Below are 26,260 nucleotides of genomic sequence, written 5' to 3'. Positions count from 1 at the left end.
CATTGAATACGAGAGATGCATAAATACTAATTTATTTCTTCATTTGCTTTGAGGGGAGGGGGAAAGGTAATTTACTTTATTTAGTCATATTATTACTAAACAATCAGGCCATTAATTTTTAAGGGGTGTTAAATGTAATTTCAAGAAATTAAAAGGATGAATTTGTCATTGTATAGCAGTAAAACTATAATGGAAAAGCAGTTCCACGATAGCAATTTTTCTCAAACGTGGGGGGGGGGGGGGGGATCCTGAAAGTACTAGAAACTGCATGATTATGAATTGGTGTTAAGACTTTACTTTTGTTTTAACTTGTCTGGGCTAAAATACAGTAATCCATATGCAGATATTGTTGTTTGCAACTTTTGAATTTCATGATATCTTATTTTCAGAGTGTCTATATTTAATATAATTGTAATAATTTTTAACTATTTCAAATAAAAAAATAGCTTGAATATTAAATTTATATGTTTGAGTTCAATATTTAACACACTTCATATTTAAATTTTTTAAATAATTTCTGGGAACTCTTGTTTCAAAGACATGGAAAAACTTTTCTCTATGATGCTTTTGTTGTTTCTAGGGCGGAGGGGGCAGAATCCCTAAAAGACCCATAACTTTTTTCATAGGAAAAGTTAAAGCACATACTTATGATCATTTTTTCTTTAAATCATGATTTTTAAAACTGACCCTGATGTTAAAAATTTAGAATTTCAACAATGGTTTTTTTGACCAAAAAAAAACCAAATGTTTAACTTTCTGATTTTTAAAAAATTCTTGGTATAAACTAAGATTATTATAATATTTTTTATAAAAATATTTAAAGTCTTAACATTTTTTATGAAAATTTTCAAGAAGGTAATATCATTAGTTGCTGAGAAACATTTTTTCCCCCATTAACAACAGCTCAGTTAGTGTCTTTGAAAATGACAAAAAAATGCAAAATCGAAAAATTTCAAAAGTCTATAAAATTAAAATACATTGAGATTGAAACAAAAGAAACTAGGGGGTTGCTTTTAACCACAAAATAAGGAAGTATACCAAGTTTCATCAAAATCTAGATGGTAGGTGTTGAAATCCCATTTTTGTGGTTGATTTGACAAATTTTAAACTATTTCAAATAAAATAGAAGCTTAAGTATATTTTTTTTATATTTGAATTCCATATTCAACACATTATATTTGAATTTTTGTCATAATTGTTGACAATTCTGTTTTTAAGAATATGGAAGAGATTGTATGATGTTTTATGCTTTTTTTCCAGAATCGGGGGGGGGGGGGGGGGGGGGGGCAGAATCCCTTAAAGTCCCCTAATGTTTTTCATTTGATAAGTTAGAGTACATATTCGTGATCATTTTTAAAAAAAATCATGATTTTTAAAACTGACCCTTTTGTTGAAATTCAGTTTTTTGCCAACATCTTTTTTTGAAAAAAAAATTCAAAATTTTCAATTTTCTAATTTTTTAAAAAAAATTTGTGCAAACTAAGATTATTGAAATATTTTTTATCAACATGTTCAAAGTCTTCCTATTTTGTGTAAAAATTTTCAAAAAGATTATAACATTAGTTACCAAGAAATAATTTTTTTCGTAAACAACAACATCTCAGTTTGAGTGTCTGGAAAATGACAAAAAATGTAAAATCGCCAAATTTCAAAAGGCTGTAAAATCAAAACGCATTGATACTGAAAGAAAAAACATTAGGGGGTTGCTTGTAACCATAAAGGGATGAAGTATACCAAGTTTGATCAAATTCCGAGACGGTGGGTGTTAAAATCCCATTTTTGTGGTTGATTTGACGTGGAACGACCCACATAGCATTATGTGCACAATAAGCCAATAATAGGTTCCTATGCTATCCAGATCAGGGAGCGGTATCTCAGCTAACATGATTACATATTTTTCATTTCTTTTCAAGGGGGAAAAAAATCAAATATGTCAGATCCTATTCCCCTCTCCAAACTCTTTTTCTGAGACGTCTGCTACTGCACAGCTGTTCTTATTTTTTTTATTATTTTATTTTTATATATTTTCTGCAGAAAAAGAATGACTGCAAGAGTTATTAAGTATAGATAAACAAACAGCTTTATATTGAGCATATGTTATGGTTAAATGCATCTCCCCCCTCTTCTCCAGAAAAAAGGCAGCAGCAACACAGGGTTTTTCTTTTTTAGAGAAAATTTCCTAGGGTCTAGTAAGCTCATTTTATCCTAAAATAAAGGCATATCATCACGAAAAGTTCCCAATATGGGTTGAATTTTTTTTTCCTGCTCAAGTATGGAATGAAATAATGAAAATTTTTGGAATTTTAGGACAAAACTGGAAGGTTTGGGAACTTTACCCCTACAGTCATTTACACTCAATACTGAACAAGTATTGGTCAGTTTCTGGCATGAAGGAAATTTTTTTTCAATTAAGTATCTAACATTTTTCCTGTGTTTTACCATATGATACACCTGTGCATAACTTAGAGGACAATAATTTATATACTTATCATTGAAAAATGAATAATCTCAACACATGTTATAAAAGACGGAATCAAACCTCATGATTCGGAAGGGTAGAAGCTTCATTCCATCTCTAGTAAAATATTTATCAAGGAATAAAATAATAATAATAAAAAACAATTTTTGAGAGAAAAACATAGTTTAGAACATTGTACACATTTTCGTAGAGGCATTAAATTTGAAAAATTTGTTCACAGGAAACTTACCTGACAAGCGATTAAATTCTGTTTACAATGAATTCAGTAAATGATCTGTCTAAAATGAACGCGATTGAGTAGTCATTTTTTGAAATGCCATTTATATTACATTTATTGGTAATCATTGTATAAGGCGAAAACTTAAATAAGAATTATGCGAAAATATTCAAATTACATTCATTGGTAATCATTGAATAATGCAAAAACTAAAATCAGAATTATGCGAAAATATTTCAAAAAATTCAAAACAATGTCATAACGACGAAACTACGAAACGAATTTCAAATATGTTGCCAAAATGTGTAATAACAAAAAGTAAAATAAAAATAAAAATGGCGGTTAAGACACAGCAGTTAAAAGTTAGGCGTCTAAATGCCTCCATTTTGTGGGAACAGTGTTTGAGCAGTCCCCAATTTCACTCAGTTCCCATCTGTTCCAAATTAAAAATTTCTTCCAAAACTGCTAAGTACTTGAATTTGAAATAAATTCGCAACTCCAATAAACTAAGGGGGCGCTGCTGCCACTGTCTAATGGTGGATGAAAAATGCAAAACAAACAAATGCTGTAACTTATAACGCTTTGACGCTTAGTGAATGACAGTAATTTTTCATCCTGTTTGTGGGAAGCTTTCTTTTCTATTCTTCTGAAATTACATTACACCACAAACTGTCTGAAAACTGTAATTTACCCCAAAGAAAACATGTGGAATGGATTGTTTACCTTTTTTTTAGTATTGTTAATCACCACAAGGTAGTATATTCAGTTTTGCATTTTTTAAAAATTATACTGCTCTACTTTTATTTTTTAACTTTAAACGTTTAAATTCGCAGCTCCAGAGCTCGAATGCGGTGATTAACAACACTACCGAAAAAGGTAAAACATTCCGTTCCGCATGTTTTCTTTGAGGTAAATTACATTTGTTTGTTTTACCTCGTTAATGGGGATCGCCATTAGACAGTTGTTGCAGCGCTCCCTATAGTTTATTGGAGTTGCGAATACGATATTTATTATTATTTTTTTTTATTGAGAATTAGAGAATGAGATTTTTATCTTTTCTCCTTTTTACATTTTGATTTGAGTGATGGATTTTTTAAAAACGTGTCGCATGGAGGAATAAGGCTCCGTGGGGTCCAGTCTAAAGCCCTCGATCGGAGAATAAGAAAAGCGACATCGTTTTCCCCTATTGTCTGGTGCCGTTTCCAATTCTTATTGGATGTGACCGATCACGTGGGTAATCATTTGACATCATGGGGCCAAAATCTGAGTGCTTATCGATCTTTTGACATTGCATTCTCGCTATTCTTGCTCATATTTATTTTTGTTTGTTTATTGAGCAATCACGATTGCTTATTGTCTTCACTTGACCGTCTTTGATGTCCGGTTCCTTTTTCAGCTTGGACCAGGAGGCCTCTGCAGGCACGGCTCCTCCGCTCTACTAGCAAAATTTCTTGCATCAACCTTGACAGATCTTGATATTATACTGACGGCGTCAATATTGACATGTTTCATACTGCATAAAGCATGCATAAAGATTAAAAAGCAATATTACAATAACAACACGTATGCAACATTGCATTCATCTTAAAATATCAATATTGATGTTACCCTACAATAACAACATTGCATACATCCCAAGTAACACTGAAACGTTACGTCATCGTTACATGACGTTGCAATTAGTTGAAACATCGTTACCGTTTCCTACGCAACGTAATATCACGTTGCTTTATCGATTCGTTACAAAAAGCGTAACTTTGAAACGTTACATCACGTTGCAATTTTCTTAAATTTGTAACGTTGACAAACAGTTGCAAAAGAAACGTTACTTATTGTTACTTTTCGTTGTACCTTGCCTCGTCTTCGGCAACGTCCGAATCCTAGTGGCCATTTTCAGTAAACAACTTCTGGCTTGCTATGCCGCCATTGTTTTGCAGCTTCGCAAATCGCGATCTCTCATCACTTTTAGCGGTAAGTACTTTGTATTATTGTTAGTGTATTATTGTTGATATACTTATTTAATTTAAAAAAAGTGTTATTACATATTTTTATGAAGTTAATGAACCGCCGTTGGTCGGAGTTTGAGTATTTTCCCCACCGTACTTTTATTTATAATATTGTTTGAAAGAATAATGTCAGATGTTTTTATTTGATTATTTATTCATTGATTTCTTAAAAAGATGCTGAAGCTTGGAGATATGTTCCATTAATAAGCTATAAAAGCGATAAATGATATCATTTTTTACTCATTTAATCGGCTTTTTGCAGAATGATTTTGACGAAATAATTGTAGCAATTTTTTGAAAATTTTTTTGTAATGTAACTAAAATTATCTTTATGCAAATTTTTGTTCAAGCACTGATCTAAGAGGATTTTTTCAAAACTTTCATGCTTTCCGAAAAATATTTCTATAGTTCTTTAGTAATAATAATAATAATGTTTTCAAGGATTTATTTATGAAAGAATTTTTTATTCAATTTGTAGTAATATCGTTAATTTTGACTATTAATAGAGCTCCACTTGATGTAAATTCGGCTATGCTATGTTATGATCTGTTTATTTTTAAATATCAGGAATGCTCTTACAAAATATTGTAAACGAAGCAACAGTGTGAGAATACTCGAACGCCTTTAAACGGCATGAGACATTTTATAAGTTAAAAAAAAAATGTAAAGATTTTATAAAGTATATTAACAGTAATTGCATTAACAAAAATGCAGAATACTTACTTTATCAAAAATTAAGGGTTCAATGAACCCACCTTCCTTGTCACCAAGGAGAAAAAAAACTTTATTCAAGCTGTGAAAAAAAAAAAAAAAAAAAAGTTTAATACAACGTTTAAAAGCAACGTGATATAACGTGATAAATAAAGGTTGATGTAACGTTACTAAAACCGTTGCATTTGCGTTTTGCAACGAGACATATTTTCGCTCTATCAACGTTACCAGTAACGTGATGTCAACGCTTCAGAGCAACGTGATGTAACGTGATTTATGTTACTTGGGATGTTGACGCCGTCAAGATGATATTGATTTCATGCTGTCGCTATCAAGGTAATTAGTACACAATAGAGCAGGTGGACCTTCGTTGATACTTGCGCATGCGCACAGTTCTTTCTACCCAGCGTCCCTCGCATTGCTGGCACATCTTCCTGCTTCGACCTTCGATTCAGTCGGTTCAGAGGAGCTGCACGTGGCGTTGCATTCTTTAGGCTTCATTAAGTTAGTTGCTTAGTTATTAGTGTGGAATAGTATTGTTTTAGGAAAACTTATGAATGATTGATAACTGCATTTGTTTATTAAAATAGTACTAAACAAGTCATATCGCAGACGATGTGCGATCAATGTTAGAAATGGCCGAAAATAACTTTTTTCGTCCCTAGGCTTTGAAACAAAGGACATGAAGCCCAGAATTTCGTATTATCACTTCAATCTCACGTAAGATTAATTTTATTAAATGATTATTTATGTTATTCTTTAAGATAAATTCATATGTTTTGTCCATGGGATATTTTTAATGCTGACATCCATTTGAAAATGTACTTTATTGTATTTATTTATTTATTATTTTGCTATCTTTACTCTTAAATGTGCTATAAAAACTTCCGCAATTATTCCTAACTAGGCATTATATGTCTTTATAATACAATTAGAAGCATGAATTTAAAAAATAAGTCAAGTATTACGCAACACGAAGAAACTTTCATTTTTTAAATTAAATTGCGAGTACTATTAATAGCTTTATATGAATTTCCGATCAGATGTCAGCTTTAAGAAAATATTCTTAGGTTAGAGAACTATCTTGAAGAATAACAGAAATAATTTAAGAATCAAATTTAATTCTCGAGTTTAAAGCGAAAATAATACAAATGAATAAATGGATAAAACACGTTGCAAACGTGCTGATTTCATACTGTCATGTCAATGTATCCTGACATTTTACTGTCATATCAATACGTATGCAATATTACAGATCATCTTCCCTAGACCTTGATTTCATGCTGTCATGACAACATCTTGATATTATCCTGTCATATCAATACGTATGCAAGATTACAAAAACAAGATCATCTTGCCTAGACCTTGATTTCATGCTGTTATGACAACATTTTGATATTATCCTGTCATATCAATACGTATGCAATATTACAAAAGCAGCCTACCTTGATATTTTCCTGATATTATGCTGCATACACCTTGCCAGTCAATATTGTGGCAGCCTGCTGACAGCATAAATGGAGCAACATAACAATAATGAGGCAGCATTAATGTAAGATGATTTTTCTTGCATGTCAACCTTCATGCAATACTGACCCAGTAAGCAAAATATCTTGCCTCCGTATTGCATAAAGGTTGACATGCAAGAAAAATCATCTTGCATTGATGCTGCCTCAATGTTGTTATGTTACTCCATTTATGCTGTCAGGAGGCTGCCACAATATTGCCTGACAAGGTGTATGTAGCATATCAGGAAAATATCAAAGTAGACTGCTTTTGTAATGCTGCATACGTATTGATATGACAGGATAATGTCAAGATGTTATCATGACAGCATAAAATCAAGGTCTAGGGAAGATGATCTTGCTTTTGTAATCTTGCATACGTATTGATATGACAGGACAATGTAAGGATACATTGACATGACAGTATGAAATCGGTACGTTTCCAAGGTGTTTTATCTGTTTATTTATTTGTATTATTTTCATTTCAAACTCGAAAATTAAATTTCATTCTTTAATTATTTCTGTTATTCTTCAAGACTGATTAGTTTTCCAGTCTAAGAATATTTTCTTAAAGCAGACCTTGATCGGAAATTCATATAAAGATATTAATAGTACTCGCAATTTAATTTAAAAAATGAAAATTTCTTCGTTTTGCGTAATACTTGACTTATTTTTTTTAAATTCATGCTTCTAATTATATTATAAAAACATAAAATACTTAGTAAGGAATAATTGCGGAAGTTTTTATAGCACATTAAAGTGTAAAGATAGCAGTGGCACCCGCATGGCTTTGCCTGTAGTAGAAAATTAAAAGGTCTTTTAGTTCCCCTGTATATTTACAAATAATGCGTGATGAATTTCTCGCCAATTGGCTTGCCCACGTTACGGTTTCACGTTATGATAGCTTGGTAATTTACTCGTCCATCTTATGATAATTTTGCTCGGAAAAATGTTCTTAAAATTGGAATAAAGAAGAACAAAATCGAATTTTCGAAAAATCGCTTGAAGGTGCACATCCCCATGCTACAAACTAATATTTTTCCAAATTTCATGAAAGTCGGCCGAACGATCTAGGCGCTATGCGCGTCACAGAGATCCTGATAGACAGAGATATCCAGACAGAGAGATTTTCAGCTTTATTATTAGTACAGATAAAGAAAGATAAAGATAAAGAAGAGAGAGAGAGAGGAAAAAAAAAAAAAAAAAAAAAAACAAGCAAAAATAGGAAGAAAAAAAAGTTGCGGAAATTTATAAGAAAATTTGGCTATTTGAGGGATTTTTTTTTTTTTCAAGAGACAAAAGTATTGGAGGAAGTCGATTCATTTTCTGAAAATATTAGTGGAAAAATAATTTTTGAACTTGGGGAATTTTGGTAGAAAAGATCGCTTTTTGGGGAAAAATTGGAAGGGAATTGGGGAAATCTGGATTTGACAATCTGGCAATACTGCCTAGGAGGAGGGGCAGGCTTTGGGAGATAGGAGTCGTTTCTAGAAACAATAACCAGGGACGTAGCCAAGGAGGGGGGATCCATGGGATCGGGAACCCCTCCCCACCTTCCTGATAGGTCAGTGTCCCCCTGCACTTACATAAACAGAATTTTCCAAAAAAAAAAATTATTTTCTTCTGAATATTTTTATTCATTGACAACTTTCTCACGTTCAGTTTAGTTCAGAACAACAGAACCTCTGGGAGTGGTGGTGGTGGTGGTGGGGGGGGGGGCAGAAGTCTTCAACCCGTGGTACGCGTCGCAGATCTGCCCAAAGGAGACATTATCTTAGTCCTCTGCCCCGCAAGAAAATCGCCAGCAGCTATCCGAAAAGGGGACTATCTTAGTGCGAGTCAACGAAAGATTGATGAGAGTCATCAATGATGAAAATGTCGGAAACAGGAACTTTGTAGGAATGTTTTTGCGGGAAGTCATACAAAGAGGAAAGCGACACTTGAGATGTGATACTGAGTTTAATCAGAAATAGAGCAGATCCCCCTCTGCTTTTTATTGGACAGTCGTGGGGTCCGGTAGGGTCAGCCGCCCTTGTAATATAGAGCCGTCTTTTTAGAAGGTACCTAAGGCTTCTATTCGTGGATAGTGCAGAGGTCGCACATTCACTTTCTCTATCACTGCCATTAGTATGGATCGCTTGCACCAATGTTTTCCTCCAAAGTTAAAGGGAAAAATCAGGAGTAAAACATTAAACACATAACAAAAAATTAGACCAACCCGCACTGGGTAAGTTGTATCGCAGTTTTTTTAAAAATGTGTTTCTTTTCTTTTTTTTAACAATAGGAGCAATTTTATGCATTGTTTTCTCATTTATTTAACATTTTGTTCAGACAAAAATAGCAGCGAATATCATTTCATTTTTTAACCAATCGATTCATTTCACTTATTATTTTCATTCGTAACAATGAAGAATTACTTATATCATTTTGTCCCGGAAGCTCGCAACTTTTAGCATTCATCTAACACTCTAAACCTAGTTATTTTACTAACAATATGGAAATATAAAAATTTTAAATTTCTACATTTGGCGGTAGTCATCCGATTTCGATCCTTTAGGAGCTAATCTTTGCCCTATTAGTGATAATACGGCAGAACCAAAATTAGATATACTGCAAAAAGCTAATCATCTTTCGGTGACAAATATAAAAGGTTTATTGGTAATTTGAAGCCTCAATTAGCAAACATTTTGCTCTAAGTCCTCAGATGTTATAATCTAAAGGTTTAAAAGAAAACAAATCTCTTGTAAAAATTGTAAGAAAAGTTGCTAATTCCTTTCTGCAACATGGTTGTAGATTGCCTTTTTACAACCATGAAACTAATGTTTGGAAATTCGTTCTGAATATTAGTTCATTTCCATCACAAGATAACAGAGATTTTGTTTTCTTTCACTCTTTCTGAGCAAAAATGTACCGAAAAGAACTAGAATTTTTGCGAATGTTTTATCTCTTGCGATTTTATATATGATTTACAGAAAAGGAAAAAAAATCTGTATCTGGAGGTAGTAAAAAAAAGATGAATAAATAAAGGTTAATACTAATGTAACAAAATTGATTTCAGTGATATCAAAGTTTGAAAAAACAAAAAAATTGAATTTTAAAAAAATTGGATGCGTTTGGTTTTTTTAGTTTTAAGTTTGGAATGATTAACAATGTGTAAAGATGTATAAGTTTAAAGTTACATATATATTTCACTATGAAATTATTTTAAATCATTATTTTAAAATACTAACTGAATTGTGTTCACGAGGTCAAAAGGAAAAGTTATTAATTAGTTTAACTGAAAATATATATTTTCTTCTATCTTCTAGTTAAATTTTTCGAATAAAATACTACAGTATACTCCCGATTATCCGTGCTAATCACCGGTCGGCGTAGCACGGATAATCGAAAAACACGGATAATCCGAAAAATCATTTAAGGAATATGCAGGGTAACTATTTAAGGGGAAATTAGAAATAATATATATAATATATATATATATATATATATATATATATATATATATATATATATATATATATATATATATATATATATATATATATATATATATATATACTCACACAAACCAGAAACTTTTCTTCGAAATTTATTGCTTAAAAAAATTGGTGATGCATTTTTGTTTTCTTTGTTTGTTTAAATTGTTGCCAGGGCCGATCCTAGGGTGTCGGCCGCCCGTGTGCAAAGATCTAATATGCCGCCCCTCAAGAGAAATTTGCATATTTTGACTAATCTTTGACGTTTATATAAATATTTCTTCAGATTTCTATATCAAGTTCTAACCCCAGTAGCACAACAATTTTGGCCAATATCGGTCGAGTATTGGCCAAACATGGCGTGCGTCGTCGTATGTCGGACGATTTTACCCGATTTTGGCCAATACTGGGCAGTATTGGCATCCCGATACTGAAAAAGTGAAAAGGCTTTATAAAACGTTTTTTAAAAAGAAATTCTGTGTTTAACATAAAGGTAGAACTGTCCTGAGACTTTTTCCAGTAGATTTGGTATTTGAAACTCCTGATTAAAGAAATTGACAGACCTCGCTATTGGCCGATCTAGTCCAATACTGTATAGGCTTGGCCAACTGATACTGGTCAAATCAGAAAAACTTAATCAACGGTTACTTTTCATAACATTTCGCAATTTCTTCCCAAAAGAATAACATGAATACCAGACATTTTGACGAAATTTAGCACTGCAAAAATATATTTGGAAATTAACGCTTCCTGTCTAATGTCCAATGCTGTCCGATACTCAGCAACATTGGTCATCTCAATTATTAAAGTGCATTCAAAACAGTTTTCTTGCAAAGCATTTTGATATTCAATGCGTGGGTACAATTGGGAGAAGTTATTTTCCAATAACTTCGGAACCTATCATCCACGATAAAGTAATCTACGGTTTTCGCTTCATCCAACATTTGCCGATCTTATCCAATTCTATGCAGTATTGGCATTCTGAATTAAAATATTACTTTTAAAATAGTTTTTTTAGTGAATATTTTGTTCTGTAATGGGACTACAGAACATACTAAATAATAATAATACTGGGAAAAATTATACTGAAATAATTTAGGAATCTATTATCCACAAAAACGAAACGTATGGAGGTTCGGTTCTGCCGACATTGGCCGATCGCATCGGATGCTGCGCTGTATTGGTATTCTGAATTAGAAAATTACTTTTAAAACAGATTTTTTGCAAGACATTATAAATTTTTATACGTAGGTACAATGAAAAAAAGTCATTTTACAATAATTTATCGATCTATAATACACGATACCGAAATGTACAGCGTTTATCTTCTGCTGACATTAGCCGATCGCATCCGATACTGTGCTGTATTGACAGTCTGAATTTTAGAAAATTACTTTTAAAACATATTTGTTGAAAGGCATTTTGAATTTTAAGGTGTAGGTTCAATCAGAAAAAGTCATTTTACAATAATTTATCGACTTATATAATCCACGATACAATGTACGGCGTTCCACTTCTGTCGACATTGGCCGATCGCATCCAATACTATGCTGTATTGACATTCTGAATTAGAAAATTACTTTTAAAACAGACTTTTTGCAAGACATTTTGAATTTTAATACGTAGGTAGGATTAAAAAAAAGTCATTTTACAGTAATTTATCGATCTATAATACACGATACTGAAATGTACGGCGTTTTTATCTTCTGCCGACATTAGCCGATCGCATCCGATACTGTGCTGTATTGGTATTCTGAATTAGAGAATTACCTTTAAAATAGTTTTCCTATTGGATGTTTGCTGCTTCTAATAAGTGGATAAAATTGAGAAAAATTATTCTGAAATAATTTAGGAATCTATTGTCCCCGATAAAGAAATGTATGGAGTTTCGCTTTTGCCGACATTAGCCGATTCCATTCGATATTGTGCTGTACATCCAGCGCTCTTTGATGACGCATGCGCAGAGCCGGGAGTGCGGGAGTTCTCTCGCTCCGCTCCGTCGAAGGACGCCGTTGCTGTTGTTACTCGTTTTGTGGGTAAGTTTGAAATCGTTTTGTATATTGAATAGAATTGCAAATTTCTTTAAACTAGAATTTGAAATGTGTTATACTTTTTGCATTCACTCTTTGTTCAATACACATAGTGTTCTGAATACCCGAAAAACCTTCCAAATTTGCTTGTGCTGTGTTTGTTATTGTTTTATGATGTCAATAGCGTGGGGGGGGGGAGGCATTTCAATTAAAACATTTTAGCATGTGCTATCCTTTATTATAAATTGTTCCTTTTCACGTTTTGAGAATCGAGCTATATTAACGTTATCGCTAACACTTACAAAAAAAAAAAAAAAAAAAAAGACGCCGAACTGTTTAGTTCTATATGTTACAGCTATTTTGCTTTGTTTTATATTTTCTTATCTTGCAGAGATTTCATATAGTACAGGGAAATTGCACTTTAGCTGTTTTCAAGCATCGAGCAAGATAAAAACATATAAAATATTCTTTTTTTTCCCCTTGAAAATTCTTCCCGTGCTCTTGAAAAAATAAGTTAGAATATAGTTAGAATAATTGTCATTTACTGTCAAGTATAACGCTTATTTGTGAGGCAATATAAGTATTTAATTTATGTCAACAACCAGTTAATATATTTAACAATTCAGTTTTGAATCAGATATGTACAATTTCTGAACATTTTGAGGCTTCGAGGAAAAAAGATGGAAACTTTGATTCTTTACAAACATTTTTTTTTGAACATGAATTCACAAATATTTTCAATATTTCAAGTGCATATAACATATTACTTTTCAGGGAAATCCAAACTCAGGAAATGGATAGGTACCGTAGCAAAAGAGGGTTGTAGTAAATTTATGCTCTCTGACGCTGTTTTTTTTTTCTGGTGCACTTAACAGTAGTTGGCACTTGACATCAGTTAAGAAAGTAAGACTTTCAGTTGTATGTTGCCATGGTACGCTGGTATAGGTAAATCTATATATGATATTTTTCATATTTATTTTTGGAACTAGGATAGAATGCACTGTAATTTGGTAAAAAATAAAATGCATACTTGAAACATAACAGTAATGTTTATTATTTAGGTTTGTTTAATTACTGCCTTTTTTAATATCTATGTGATTTTCCCTGCCAGAGGTTCAAGTTGTGCCGCACGTATGACCTCTTGATCTTTTCAGCAGGAATCCTCTCTCATCAGATTTTAGAGATGAATGATACCTGTTTGTCCACACAACAGAGGGTCTTCGACCGTCTGGCTTCGAACCCGCAACCCTTTAGTCCACTTCACTGATCCATGATTTGGTAAGTTTGCTCACTAATAAAGCCAATTATAAAAAGTTTTTGTACCGCGATTTTTTTAATTTTCTGTCGGACCAGTGATAAAAACCTTCCAGTTGGGAAAACATAAAATTAGAGCAATGACTAAAATGTACACATATTGTTAAAAAATAGACTCTTGTCCAATATTGAGAAAAATGTGTAGTCTTTACTTTTTTTTTTTTTTTGGTTTTTGGATACAATTTCACTTATAGCAGAATCTGTGCTAACATTTTTTTGCAAATTTACTTCTTGGTTGGCAATAATAAATTAAAATAGCTTTCTAATTTTTTAAAATAGAAAACATTTATCTGTTTTTGGAAATGTTAAAGCATTTCCATGTAACATAGTAAATTTATCTATGTTTAGAAAAATTATTAAGCTTAAACAACACATCTAAATTGATAATTTCTTTCCTGATACATGATTTGGGTCATTCCAAAGTTAATGCAACATTTAATGTCCAAGACTTTAAGTTGTAGTGTAGTTCTCAAAAGGTGAGAACAAAAACATTGCTTTTGAGCCATTTTTAAAATTTTGGAATTTGAAATCAATTTTGCTTTTACTGCATAGCATGTATACCTAGAACATCATACACAAACATAAAAAGGCAGCAGGTATTTATGCAATTTAATAAATAGCAAATTTAATGATCGGTCTGTAGATAACAGATTTTGGGCATATAGTTGTCCGGTATGTAACAGATTCTGGACATCATCATAATCAGGGCTGTGGAGTCGGAGTCGGACTAATTTTGGGTAAAGGAGTCGGAGTCAGAGTTGTTAGAAACCATGCCGACTCCGGGGCTCTTTTTTTCTTTCATTTTCACTGACTCTCCTTGCATTTTTTAAAAACTGACTACCAATTGGTTCGATTACATGTATAAAAAGCTACTAAAGAGAAAATAATTGCCATTATGGCAATCAGCTAGCTTGAGTGCTTACCGAACTTTCTGTAGCCGTCCCCTAGTTTTCTTGCCTTTTAACTTAACTAATAGCAACTGTCAGCAGACTGTTTTGTTGCCTAATATTGTCAAGTAATCACTTTCAAATAAAAATAGAAACATAGTGTTTTGTTCAATCTCAGTTATAAAATAGTAAAAGGAACATAACAATTTAGTTAGACGAGGCCCGTAGCTCAGGTGGAAACTTTTGAGAGTGATCCGCAAACTCGGATAAGTTCTGGCGAAAATGCACAAATCCAAAAGATCCAATGAAATAATCGATTTTTTGTTCTTTATTAAGACTATTTCTATAAGCTTAGTTCTCACTAAAAAGTATGGAACAAAATAAGTGTAAATCATTTCTTGGTTACAACACTCAATAATTACAGTTAATCTTAAAATCTTCATATGAAGGTTAATTCTAAAGCAGCCAATAAAATTTAAATTAAAAATTTAGCGAAGAAGAAATATAGGTATAGTAAAAGCTATTCGTACACATTTGTACACCGCCGAATTTTGTGTAAAATTAGCTCCTGATGTATATGGGCCCTATATTTGTTGAAATTTTATTGATAAAGTATAATTTAAAATATATCCGGGAAAATTTTCAGAATTGAAATATTTATATTTTTTTATAAACTCTGAAATTAACTTTGGAAGTCACCTACCAGATGGGTGTCACCCGGGCCAAACCACCCCCTCTCAAGAACTTTGCTGGGAAAAAAGCTTTTTTTCTCTCAAGTTACAGCTTTCAAAAATTGAAAGCACACGATTTGATCAATATCTATTTGTTAAACATTAAGGGGGGGGGGAGAATTACAGCTAATCCTTTTCAATTTTTTAAAGGGATTTTTAAGTCATCTCACTTTTAAACTCGTAACTATTGGAAAATTTGAGTTTTAAATTGAATTTCTAACGTTGTATGTGTCTTGGGTTTACAATAAAAAAGCAAAATGCAAAATTTTCATAAAAAAGAATTAATATTTCAATCTCTGTTTAGAGGTTTTCCCTCTTCCCCTGAAGAAAAAAAGAGAATTGAAAAAGTACAATTTAAAAAAAATAATAATAATAAAATCAGGAGTCGGAGTCGGGCGTTTCAAAATCCAGGAGTCGGGGTCGGAGTCGGCCATTTTCCTTCTGACTCTGCAGCCCTGATCATAATGAAAGTTTCAGTTTTTGAACTTTTCCAATGAAAATTTTATCTATTTTTAAATTCTGCAATGAAAAATAGAGGATTTATGGAGTACATGAGTGACCTTATATACTGGTCTTAAAATAATAAAATTTTGTTATGGTTTTGTATAATCCGAAAAAAAAACATCCATTTTGCCAGCGCAGGTGATCAAGTCGCCAAAACCGCCGCTGTTGGCGAAAACCTGAATTCCTCTCTGGTAACCCTTTGCATATTGTACGCTGTGAGTTGTCGCCAATCGGGGTTTGCTTGGCGATTTTTGCCGCCTTTGTTTACTACTCGTTACATCATATCTTGAGTTTCTACTGTTATTTATGTAATGTTTAATGCATAACGTATTAATTGTTCAAAATAGCAATGGATTAAAGAAATTAACATTATAATAGCCTTTAGTTAGTAAGGTTACAAGACAGAAGAGCATATTATAATATTGAATAAATGAACAGAATTATCGGCGTCTAGATCCGCAATTTGGACATCTCACATATATGTTTAAGAAAAGTGATTTTACTTCAAAGATACTGCATAAAAACATATGAAAACACTTTAAAATGATTAACAATTGATTTTGAGGATCAAAAAATACCTTTAAAACATATAAATGATATATTTAGTACTCGAATAATAGCATTGTCAAGATTGTAACTTTTGGACATACATGAAACTTCCACCTTCCTTCTTTTTTTAAAATTTTTTACACAATTAATAATCTGTCTTTAATTTTTTAATTTGTAGAAAATATTATCAAAAAAATTTCAGTTTGAGATTTATACCCTTAATTTTGTTTTGAAACGGTTGGAAATAATTAAAAAAAAATTTTTTTGATGGTACATTTGCCCAGTTAACTTTTTGAAAGTCCAAAATTGTGCCTTTTAGCAATGAAAATATATTTTTAAGGGTATTTGAAGAGCATTTTTTCCTTAATTTTTAATATATTTAACAATTATTTCCATTTATCATTAATATTCCATAATTTTATTTTTCCATAATTCTTGCCTCTATACAGTTATTATTTAACTCAAAAATTTTTGAGTCAATTAAAATGAAAGTTATTTTGTGTTGAAGCTTCAAAGTTGAGGTCTGTGCTTGCTCCCCTTTTGAGAACTGCCCTGTAACCTTTTCCCAAATTTTACTCCAAAGTTAAATGTAAACATTAAAAATGATAGGTCTGACATATTTTTCATTGATACATTACTAAAATTAAGTACATTTTTTTTTACTTTTTGAATGGGGTTATTGAAATTGTGTCCTATAAAACAACCATGTCCCAACAGCACTTTATTTATTTTTAAACCTTTTCTTTTCAACTCATTATTAACATATTATACTAACATGTTTTTAAAATAAAATTTCAAATTTATTTTTATTTTATGGAAGAAAATCTTTTGTCTCCTGTGGTACTGCCTCCTTACTTCTTTAATTATTATAATAAGAATGTGTTACTTAAATATTGTCAACGATAGCTATGTACTCCTACAAGTTATTAATGTAAAGTAGCCATTTTTTTCGCATGTGCTATTTTGAAGAGTTCCAGGTGAGGAAAAAAGAACTTTAGACATATAGACATAAGTGTCTTTTTTATGTGTCCCCTGTGTTACTATTAAATTATAGAAAGATTTAATTATTTTATTGTTTAACCCATGTTAAAACTTTCAGGTTGAGTTTAAAAGAAAAAAAAACATATACTTTTGCATTGTTTCCATTAATACAAGGGGAATTTTTAATACAATTTTGTCCCCTGTGTTACCTTGATCTTGTAACACAGGAGACAACAAAGTAACATAGAGGACTTAATTGTTTCTAAGCTTGCTATGTAGTTAAATTTTAAAAGAAAAAACATATTTAGGTTGAAAGAATATGCAGTATTTTAAATTATATGAAAAATATGTCTGTTTAACATAATTAAGTTAAGAAATTGCAAATGTTTCTTTGGTTACAACCAAATTTTATCGCAGATAGATAAACAAAACAAAGGAGGACTAAAAGGCACATTTTTCTTCTCTTAAATTCTATTTAGATTTCTGTTGTAAGAATTTTTATCTCTTTTGGAGTTATCATTATATAAGTTCAGTTTTGGTACTTGGAAAATATTTTTAATGAAAAAGAGCACTAGTTTTTTTTTTTTTTTTTTTTTTAATTTCAAGAAGAGTGTAGTGTTTAAAATAAGAAACAGGTTTTTACCTTAATGTTACTTTCTTAAAGACCTGCTTAACCTACAACAATGAGATTTTTAGTAAATTTGTCCTCTCTTTGTTGCAGAGTGCCAAGTATTTTCCTTTTTTCAAATCTGAATATTTTATATTTAATGTTAATTTGTAATGAATTGACATATATATATATATATATATATATATTCATTTCTAGTTCATATTAATTTTTTTTCCTGGTTATTGTCAATTTTAAACGAGTTTGTAATCGTAAGGCTGATGCATATGGTCACGAGAATTATGAATTAAAAACAAGTTTTAAATTTAACATCTGAATATTTTCCTTTGCGTTAAAATTACTTTGACAGTCTGAATTAATTTTGTACTGTGTACAAATTATAACTTTCAATGTATTCAAAAACAGTATGTTTCTTTATCGATTATTGAACATTTAAATTTGTTCTCTATTCCGAAATTATTTTCTACATCTGATGACTTTTTCAAAAATTATTTTCCGCATCTTTTTATTTCTGCATCTCTCAACTATTTTGAAGGCTTTTATATCATAGACTACTAGAAGCAATTATTTTAATAGCTGAAGTCAGTGGTAGCCCTGAGGAGATTTTGTTTTCATGAAAAATAGTGTTTATAGTAAAACTAGTACCAGATTGTCTTAGTAAATTCAACAATAGTGCACGATTAAGAACTTTTGATTGTGAAGTATCTTTATTTGAATGACAAAGAAAATAGATGACTTACTTTAATACTCATTGTATTTTGAACTTATTCAAGCCTAGAAATATGTTTTTATATTCTAAATATTATTTAGAATATAAAAAATATTTCTGTAAAAGAATAATACAATTATTTTTAAAAAATAGAAGAATTAGCATCTATAGCCTCTAGAATTTCTTTTCCTTTTTGCTTGCAAAATACAACAATTAGAATTGTGAGCAAAAATTAGAAGTTTTATGGAATCTGATCTTAATTTAAGAAATGTATTGATCCTCAAAAATCCATACTCTGAACAGTAGTATCATTTTTGAAAGTAATAAAATTAACAATTTATGCAGAATAAACTACTTAATGATAAAATAGATTTTTTCTATTTAATTCAATCTAAATTTAATGGTGGTAAGCTAAGTCTAAAATAAAAAATTTTTCAAAGTGATTTTCTTATACATTTAATCTGTATTGAATTACTATCGCCTGTAAATTTTCTGCTGTAATTACCTAGCTTAGGTTTGTACTACATAAATTTGTTTGATATTGAACCTATAAGTCTTCACTCTTTCTGTTTACAACAACAGAAGTACACAACCATTTAAAGAAAATCATTTATATCCGCAAATCAAGTTATGCGTAATTTTTTCATTTTGTAATTTAAAAATACTTGCTAAAATAATATGAGGGATAATGTATTTGTATAAGTTATTTTACAGTGTCTAATAATTGCAAAGGTAAATGGGGGCTACCACTAAAAGCCCACAGTGGTTCACGAGCAATCTTCATGTGATCTGCAAACGTTTTAGTTGATGGTGAACAGCATCATTTTTGTAGCTGAAATTAAATTTATCAAAGAAAACTTTTGGAATCATATGATTTCATCACACATAATTGTTGTAAAAAAAAATATCTCCATTTCAACTTGTACCCTTTAGAACTTGTACCCTTTGGGGAAAGGGTACAAGTTGAGAACTTTTCCTTCCCCCCAAGCCAAAAAGAAAGAAAAAAAAATGTAGGAATCTGCCAGAAATTTTTTGAAAATATAAATTTGCCAAAGTAAAGAGTCTTATCAAAGAGTAAGACATGATTTGGAAAATGTTTCGTTACTGTTATAATCAGCAGTGAAATAATTTTATAGTCTTTAATCATCTCCACTGGAGCAGCAAGAATTTTTACCTGAATGGGAGGGGAGGTCTATAGTCTTGATGTGTTTAATTTTATCTAATTGGTAGCAAATTGCTAACTCTACAGTTTCTACAGTAATAGAATTAGCAGTATATGTTGAAGCTAAGAACTCTGGGGAGAGTTTGACCTTCAAACCATTCTTGTTGCACCACTACTTATGTCAGATTAACTACCAATTAATTAGCAATACCCTCATTTTACACGGATTTCACTACACACAGTTTAAGATTTGACACCGTTATTTCATTATGTATGGATGAGTTTTGATTTATGCAGATGCAACATTAAAATGCATAAAGTTTTTCAAAATTTTCATATTTCAAACTTCTAAGATTGTAGATAACAAATGAAAACTGCATTTTGGCATGCTTATATATATTTGGCATGCTAAAAATGTCTCCAGTGGCTCATGCTCCCTTATATAATAAGGGAGCTTGAGCCACTGGAGACATTTTTAGAGCTCTTTTCAGAGGTAATGTTATTAAACTCACACAATTCATAGCTCACTTGAAAAAAAGCTTTTAGAAGTGACAAATAAGAACAAAACCAACAACAATACCAACATTGATGATACTCCACCGAAAGCTTCCACATTTAAATTTTGAGCCATATTTTGACAGTGGATCTTTCTGATTTGTGTTTATAAAGGAAGATCCCATCATGGAAATGATGCAAGTGACCATGGATGTGCTCATGCCCCACAAAGGAAAAGCCCTGCATAGAAAAATGACTGCCAAAGGAATATCATAAACAGCTCTTATTCATATTCCCTAAGTTAATTCATATTTTCTTCATATCCATTGTGTATTTGTATTGGAATTAGTACATATTTTTTATCAATGGAGCATAACATAACCTATTTTAACATTACTGTTAAGTCTTCATTTACGTTTCTGTGGAATGTAACCCCTGCAAAAAACGAGAGTCCATCGTATGTAGTTTACAATTTACATGTTGGTTATAAGTACTAATCCTTACTATGTGTTTGCTTTGCACATTGCAGAGTTTAAAAAAAAGTGTAATTATTTTTTAAGTGACTGCTTTTTTCCTCTCTCTCTTTAGCAAGTGTAAAAATTAAGTGGGATGCTGCGAATACAAATGCTATCAGCCGCAGAATCGGCAGATACTTGCTGGAGCTGTAGATTGGGATCATCGGTCTCACAGTATCAAATAAAGGACACTGAATGGTCGAAACGAAGACAAAAAAGCTGATAATATGTAAACACAATATATATGTATGTTTTAATGAAACATATTTATGTTATAAATAATATGTATGTTTTTTACATGTTACCTAGCTGATAATATGTAAAAAAAATGAATAAAAAAATTTTTCCCAATGAACTTGTAAATATATAAATTGTTCCAAAATATTAATTTAAGAAAAAAATAAGGATTTTGATTATATCATTTATATGAACGAATGAGGGAACAAAAACATTTGATGGAAATACTGTCAGTGTGAAGAACTATCATGCTTAAATCTGATCCTTATTCTTAACAATAATGAATCTTAATTTCCCACAATCTTAACATTTGGCGTAAAAAAAGTAATTTGCTGCTCAATAAAAATCATAAAAAATGAAAGATATTACTGTCAGTAATCTAATTATAAAATAAATGATAAACCGTCAATTTTCCTCTAGTCTACTTATTGTGGCCGTAAATTATATCGTTTTAAGACAGAAAGGTCGAGGGACCTTTGACCAGTGCGCTAGGAATAAAACACAAACGCACAGTTCTGGGTTTTATACCTCTAGTGCAGTGTCAAAGCTTCATAGCTATGGGTACCACTTCTCAGTAAAGACGAATTCCGTTTTTAAAAAAAAATCGTCACACAGATTTCCATCCTTCAATTAAAAGAGGCAAAACAAAACCCTAAAACTGGTAGGATGGAAGTCTGTATGCCGATTTTTTTTAAAGACTGAATTCTGTTTTAGCAGTATTGCCCAACACTGGCTAATAGCTACATATATGATCGGCCAGTGTCACCTGGCCCCATTGGCCAGTACTGGCTCGAGTATCGGCCAATGCTGCAATAGAGATTGCTACCCGGTATTGGCCAATTTAGTTCGGCCGGTACTGGCCAATGCTGGCATCAAGTATTGCCCAATATTGTTAAAAAGTCAACCGTTCGACGCTGGCCAACCCAACTTTAACCGATATTGGCCAAAACTCACTCCGAGTATCTGCCAATACTGGGGAAAAATTACCGGCCAACATTAGCCAACTTTGATTTGCCAGTATTGGCCAATACTGGCAACGAGTATTGCCCAATACTGTAAAAAAGTTAGCCGTTTTACGCTGGCCGACCCAACTTTACCCGATATTGGCCAATCTACCAAACACCGTGGTTATGACATTGGCCGATACTGCTGTGCTGCTGGGGAATTTAAAAAAAAAAAAAAACAAAAAAAAAAAAAAAAAAAAAAACAAGAATGATGAACTTATAAAAAGGAAGAAAAGTTTTATAGTAAGAAACTCCTTAGGTACAATTTATATCTTTGAAGAAAGTAATAGATACCAAAATTTACTAATCGTAAAAACGCATTTTATAGTCTTTCTTCGGTGGCATCAGAGAAAGGACGGAGGAGGGGGAACCAGGGGAGGGGGATTGCTCCCAGAAAATTATCGAAATTAGCGTACGAAAAATTGTTTTAGTAATCTTTGGTTGTGTTTGGTTGCAAGGAGAAAAGAGTCGGGTACATTGAAGGTGCACGGAGAAATTTTCGAAATTGACGTTTATTACGACAATTTTAGGAACTTTTTCGAGACTTCTGGGGAAAAGTAATGTTGGAGTTCTCTCCTAAAATTCTTTCAAAATTGAAATCAGTTCAAAGCTATTTTTTGTGACCGTAGCTTAGGAAAGATCGGCGCTCTTCCCGAAAATTTTCCGAAACTGAAGTTTTAACCAAGCAGTTTTGCGTTATTTTTGTTGACGCTGCTAGAGGGAGGGAGATTCGATCATTTCCTATCGAAAGTTTTCGAAATTGAAGTTTAAAACGCAAATTTATGCTGTCTTTGGTGACGGTAGGGGATCTGGCGGCTTTCCTCCGGTAATTTCTCTGCACTATTGTTTCAAAAACCCATTTTTGGCTATGTTTGAAAACGATAGGGAAAAGGTGAAAACATTCCGAACCAAAATATTTTGCGGAACTAAAATCCATTCTAGGCTATTTTTGGGAAGGAAGGGTTTTGAAGCTCCCAAGTGGATATTTCTAAAAACGCAATTTTATGCTATCTTTGGTGACGTTAACAAAACTGAGAATCTTCGGCAGATCTTTCGGATATTTTTCGATATTAATATCTAAAAAACACAACTATAGACTTTTGTCCATCTCACTTCGACGATTGATGGGTATATGCCCTAGCACCGTGAAAAGTTACATAAGCCAGGCAGAAGTTTTTTAGAAAATCGTATTTTACACATTGTTTGATAACGATGGGACAAAGAGAGCTTGGGGTTCAGGGTGCCCTCACGAACTTTTTTTTGAAACTGAAGTCAATTTAAAACTGAGGGGGTGGGATAGGGGCCTCTCTAAAGACGCTAATTGAGACTATCTTTGGTAGTAATGTTTGGGAATGGATTTCGGGGCCCTCCATCGGAAAAATTTCGAAAAAGAAATAAGAAAAATATCATTAAGCAAATTTTGATGACATTAAGAAGAGCTGTCCTCTGAAAACACATTTTGGATTGTAAAGCCAACATTTTCAGGCTATGTTTGATTAAGTTAAGGTGGAAGGAGTGAATCAGAGATTTAATTGGGTCCTTAAGATCGGTGGTTCAAACAGCAAAATTAGTCCTAAAAACGCGATTTTAAGCCTTCTTTAGTCTCGTCAAGGAGGTCATGGCATCATTTTGGAGCCACGTTTAAATTTACTACCCGAGGCAAGAGCCCTGATCTGAAACCGGGCAGTTCATTCGCGATTTTAATTCGAAAAAAATGCTGTAAAGGGGGAAAATTACAAAATTTTAGTTCGTCATTCCTATGTTTGACTCTCAGGGGAGTCGCAATTTTCCACTGTCTCTCCACGCACTTGCGATTGTTGAAAACAGAATTTGTTGTTTGAAATGCTTGCGAGAGTATCTAATCAGTATAGCTTTTTTTAAAAATATTATATATAAAATATGTCTTCATTGTTTAGGTCTATAAAAGCTTGGGGGATAAACATTAGTGGCCGCCCTGGGCCCTGAATGCTCCTTTTAGAAGGCACCCTTTCATGCTTCAGGAGGGGGTCATTTCCCTCATCTCCCCTCCCCTGTATCCATGCCTGATTACTGCTTCTGTCACAAATTTTGCAACCAAATGAAGCATGTGTGTAAAGAGTAGATATTAATGGACAATGAACCAACACAATGTTCCCTAACAATCTATTTTTCTTAAACTATGCTATGCTGTCGGAAAATCGGCACTTACTATGATAATTGAACATTTAAAATTTAGCATATTTATTTGACTTATAATAAGTTATCTTGTGAGAAATTCTTGAAAAAATTTTGCTTGATTAAAAGAACTATATGAGGCGGCCTGCGGTCGCCCCTTGCTTTGGCCGCCCTTGTGCGGTGCACACCTTGCACACCTGCTAGGATCGGCCCTGATTGTTGCGTATGTCCGTATGAGTTTTTCTCACTGCAATTATTTCTCTGTAATCGTAACCTCTTTCACTCATGTAATCCAATAAATATTCCACGGATTGTAGAGCAGTAGAATGTGAAATTGTATTTTCTTCATGTTCTTCATCTTCGTTTTTGGTGCCATCACTTGCGTTTGATTCAGTAACAAGTTCAATGATATTTTCGTCAGTTAGACATTGAAATCCTGATTCACATTCGTCCTTTTTAAACCACTCTTCGACATTTTCAGCGTCAACTGATTCGAAATCTTCGATTTCTTTAACTTCCTCAATGATGTTATCGATATTATCTTCGGCAATTGAAGATGATTCTTCATCCAATGAATCTTGTGGCAAGATTTTTCTCCAAGATCGTGCAAGGGTAACTGATTTTACCTTTGACCATGCAGAAGGTTAAAAAGCACAGTAGACTCCGAATGCAAGAATAATAGTTGTTGTTCTTATCCTCATATATATAATAGCCAATGATCGAGTAACGCTCTTGACTTCATCAACAATGAAACTCGCTCCATTCCATGATAATTTGATAACATGTTTTGGTGATGTTTAACTGTTTTACTGGCGAGACTGTCATTTCAGGGCACTAAAGAAACGAAAAAGTCAACAATGAACGTTATCTACTGAAGCTTAGGGTTAATCCACTGGAGTTAGAGTTTAAAATGTCAACTATCAAAATGTCACCAAACAGGCAATTTCTTTGTTCAAATGTGGAATCAATTTTCATCCATCACTAGCTGCACCCGACGCGCGTTGCTACGCCAACAAAAAAATACATCATTATACTGATTTTCATGACAATCGGTTGAACGGGACAGAAGTTTACATCATTATATTGATGTGACACGTGTCTAAAAGTCCCGATTAGCTTACCATACCAAGACTTCACTAGATACGCGTCTTATCGCGTCTTATAGAAACACGTATCAAGTAAAGCCGTGACTATACTCAAATTTTGTACTCACGCAGTTTGCAAGATCAATCAATCGCTAAAAATATCAAATAGAAAAAGTTTTAAATCCCCCCGTTGCATGAAAAGCCATAAAACAATAAAGAAAGAATTTATTTGTTCAAACTCAAGAAAAATGGCAACAGCTAATTTCTTATCAATGAGATCTTTCACGCGAATTAATTTCTGCAGCCGATAATTTTATTCGTATTTATCCAATGGATTGTGACTTAAATTGGAATAAAAAAGGAACTATCGATCAGATTTTTTTTGAACTGGTCTATAAACATTCCCAATACCAAAAATAACAAACGGTGAAAGTTTCAGCCAAATCTGCCGGGTAGTTTTTGAGTTCATGGATTACATACGAACATTCATTTTTATATATACAGTGGCTCCCAAAAGTGTTCGTACACCTACGACTTTCAATGAAATAGGACATTATCCATTGGTTAGAATTAATTTTTTTGGAACAGGTATTTAATTACGAGATATATGATCAATTTTCAACAAAACTACATGAATTTTTTAAAAATATATTAAAACTTAATTTTTTAAAAATCAAAAACCAAAAAGTGCCGGAAATTTTATCTCACAAAAGTCTTCGTACATTTAAAAAAATGTCTATATATTATCGAATAATCTAACTTTTTATTAAGTTATTATTTAACAGAATATCATGCAGTATCAACAACACCTTTTAAAGGTCTGGGAATAGATTTTCTTTCTTTTTTTTGCGTAATTTCTGACCATGAGTTCAACCACACTT

At 32.2% G+C, this 26,260-nt stretch overlaps 1 protein-coding gene across 2 annotated transcripts in view; it reads right to left on the bottom strand.

Moving 5' to 3' along the window:
• The window catches only part of LOC129224069 (uncharacterized), a 118,234-nt gene that overhangs the window by 35,812 nt on the left and 56,162 nt on the right, over nt 1–26,260 (bottom strand). Inside the window, exon 1 of one of the 2 annotated variants that reach the window (XM_054858470.1) lies at nt 2,709–2,954. The exons of the other annotated variant lie outside the window; for it this stretch is intronic. The gene's annotated coding sequence lies outside the window, so the exon portion shown is untranslated. Of the gene's footprint in view, nt 1–2,708; nt 2,955–26,260 lie in introns of those variants that run through there. 2 annotated transcript variants of the gene reach the window in all.

Source organism: Uloborus diversus, chromosome 6 (assembly GCF_026930045.1).
Source record: "Uloborus diversus isolate 005 chromosome 6, Udiv.v.3.1, whole genome shotgun sequence".
NCBI classification, from domain to species: domain Eukaryota; kingdom Metazoa; phylum Arthropoda; class Arachnida; order Araneae; family Uloboridae; genus Uloborus; species Uloborus diversus.
The sequence above is the reverse complement of the archived record's forward strand: the minus strand, read 5'-3'. Positions and strand labels throughout refer to the sequence as shown.